Here is a 3843-nt window from a genome sequence, read left to right as displayed (position 1 = left end):
CAAGTACTCTGAAGTTGAAATAAAAAATATGCTAGAGTTCATCATTGACAATATCTTCGTGGTCTTTGGTGATCAGGTCTTCCAACAGTCTGTTGGAATTCCCATGGGCACGAATTGTGCTCCTTTGTTAGCTGACCTGTTTTTATATTCATATGAAGCAGAATTTATTCAAAAACTTCTACGTGAGAAGAAAAAATATCTCGCTGTGACCTTCAATTCGACTTTTAGATATATCGATGACGTTTTGTCTATTAACAATGATAGCTTTCATTCATATGTCGATTTGATATATCCCTGTGAGCTCGAAATAAAGGACACCACAGAGTCGTCCACTTCTGCTTCATACTTAGATATTTTATTGAAAGTAGACATTAACGGCAAACTGACAACTCAACTGTATGACAAACGGGATGATTTCAGCTTCTCTATCGTCAACTTCCCACATTTATGTAGCAATATTCCATTATCACCTGCATATGGTGTTTATATATCTCAACTGATTCGATATGCAAGAGCTTGTTCTGGGTATAGTCAGTTTTTAAATCGAGGTAAGCTACTGACAAACAAGTTGATGGTACAGGGATTTCAACAGTCTCGATTGAAGTCAGCATTTCGCAAATTCTATGGTCGTTATAACGATCTAGTTCGTCAATACAACCTCGCATTGGGTCAAATGCTGTCTGACGTGTTTCATACCGATTGTTAAGCCGTTCTTGGCACACTGATTTGACTGCGGATAATTCCGTTTACCTGATCAGGATATGGGGCTCACGGCGGGTGTGACCGGTCAACAGGGGATGCTTACTCCTCCTAGGCACCTGATCCCACCTCTGGTGTGTCCAGGGGTCCGTGTTTGCCCAACTATCTATTTTGTATTGCTTGTAGGAGTTATGAGATTGATCACTGTTCGTTATCTTCACCTTGCATCATTGGTATTTTCTCCAGTCTGGCGATTCCTCAAAAATGTTATACACGCCATATTCAATTGTTTTTGAAAGTTTATTAGATCGACACGTCAACAATCGCTCTACAAATGTATAAAATCTATATTACAGGAAGTTTTCGCTTTCTATACATCCCGATGAGGGCGCTGCTAAACTAGGAACATATTTTCCCGCCACAGAGTTGGCGGTCTATGCTAAACATATAGGACACCGGTTGTAAACAAAGCTCAAAATTACCTTAGTTCCAAGAAACAGATCGAATCTCCCTATCCAAAGGGCGTTAAACATCTCTTAAAACAAGTCCAACGTAGTCCAATCTTTTCATATTTAATCAGTTTTTTAGTAAAAAATAATTTAAGTTGTCTGCATTGTTGCCGATCACGTGCAGGAAAAGATAACTCCTGCAATAAAACTAACGTAGTCCAATCCTTTCATATTTGATTTAATGAGTTTTATAGACGGGAGAGTTGCACACTGCATTTAAAATCAGGCTGAAATAAAATATCATTTACCTAAGAAAAAAGTTCTCGCTTACCGTCATTTGCGCAACAACAAAAAAATCTGAGTTTTTCATTCTATATATAAACACTCCAGAGAGTTTCCGAACGCTGGAAGTTAGCGTCATTGCAGGAGTTATCTTTTCCTGTGCGTGATCGGCGACAATGCAGAGAGCTTGAATTATTTTTGTCTATAACTCATTAAATTAAATATGAAAGGATAAGACTACGTTGGACTATTTTAGGAGATGTTTAACACCACTTGGATAGGGAGATTCGAACAGTTTTCTTTGAACTAAATTAAAGGTGATTTTTTAGCTTTGTTTACAACCGGTGTCCTATTTTCGAGTCATTCCTTGTTAGATATTTATATATAGATTGAGAACAAAATTGATAAGAAGACCCTGTGGATATTTTAACAGAACCTGTTCTTACTTTTCAAGGTGAAATACACCAAGTAGTAATCAATCAAAATTTTAAAGATCCCTATGGTGGATTATTTTTATTTCATAAAACCTTCATGCTCTTACTCTTCATCGTAAATTCAAAGTGGAATGAATCCATCAGTAATCAATCAACATTTTGCAAATTTCTGTGGTGGCTTATTTTTATTTAATAAAACCTTCAAAATAATATCATGATTATAAAAATTGCACTATCCATTTAATAGATATGAAATATGATCGTTATACATGTACATTAAGCACGTCAATAAACCAAATAAATGGCTACGTTACAGAGTTTAGAGAAAGATCTGCGTACAAATGTGCAATTTTCTACACGTAATATGAGGAAAACGTAGAGTAAAGCCAGACGAAATTGCTCAGATTTGAGATATTCTATACAAGAAGCACAAATAATTGTTGTTGCAGTAGACGGGTGTTTTTTTTACACGGAACTGCGTGTACATTTTCATGTTTTTAATACACATGTATATGGAGAATATTACATGCTAAAATCCAAATCATATAATCAGTCATGTCATATCAGGTTGAGGCATTCCATAAATGTTTCATACAAAAATTTTATTGACATTTTCCCCATAGTTTATTTTAAAATTATTTTAGACTTTATTAAATTTATAGAATAAATTTCTTCTAGAACATAAAACTATACAGATACATTGATAATGCACATACTTTCCTTCAATCAGTTCTTCAATTTTTTTTAATTTGAAAAATGTAAAGGACCAAAATTCAATATTCTTCTGAAAATCCTGCGCCTGAATTTGTGATTTATTTCCTTCCATTCAATTCAGTTCACATGCTATCATATATCATTCAGAATAATGTCAGAATTTCTTGACATTTATGTACACCTTACCTTTCAAATCCTCCTTCACATCAGTCTTTAGAAGAACATTTTTGTGTTTCTCTATGCATCGTCTGCAAACACCTATGATTCACAATATTTACAAAAAGTGAATATACTGTATAAGCACATTGTTTTGTATCACTATTCATTATAACAATTACACTGAGTAAATAGAGATCTTATGAGTTTCAAATAGGTGTATAATCATTACAAACTCATGTACAAGTAATTTATATGCCTATATTATTTCAATATCTGTTACATGCTGGTTAATATAAGAAATGTAATGGCATATTCCTCTTAGTAAAAACCTTACCGGAACCAATTGGGACATGTGTGCTTAGCTTGAGCCATATTTCTCTGCTTTGGATACTTGTCACACACCCCCCCTCGCAATTGTGCCAGATAAAGATAAAGATTGGTCATGTAATGGATGAGAGCATGTTCTTTTTTCCGTTTCCACTGAATCCTAAGTTCTTGTCTATGTTTAGCACACACACGACTGGTTAAGTTTGACCGCATAAGCCCATGTATACCAGCACGGTTAAGAATCAGTAATGATTCTGGAATTCGTACGTCTGCTTCACATTTTAAAAATCTCAGGTGAGCTGAGGTATCCTTATTGCAGTCTTAGAGTAAAAAGTATCCTGTTTCCTTACAATGTTCACCAAAATTATTCCTTCCAACACTATTATCCATGTTGTTGTCTTCTGCTCTGCTTTCCTCGGTGATTCTTCCTCCACAGGAGAATTCCACAAAGGGAGATAATTTTTTGATAAAATTTCTTAATTTTATCCCAGAAAAAAAATGGACTTTCTATTCATTTGCAACCAAATTCCCGTTTAGCGGTAATGAAACATTAATAATTCTGTGTTTTAAACCTGGAAACTATTTATTTCAAGTGGTTTTATAAACCACTGGAAACAGCATTTAATTTGGAAATTAAATAATATTTACATCTTCAAACATTATATGACAGAAATCTGGAGTATGAGCTTAAAAGTTGTACTCACTAATTCAAAGATACTGTTCCAAAAGACTATGCAAAACTAAAATTATACATGTATGTGATTATTCTATCTTTGATA

The sequence above is a fragment of the Ostrea edulis genome, chromosome 6 (assembly GCF_947568905.1).
Source record: "Ostrea edulis chromosome 6, xbOstEdul1.1, whole genome shotgun sequence".
Classification (NCBI taxonomy): domain Eukaryota; kingdom Metazoa; phylum Mollusca; class Bivalvia; order Ostreida; family Ostreidae; genus Ostrea; species Ostrea edulis.
This window is presented reverse-complemented; position numbering follows the sequence as displayed.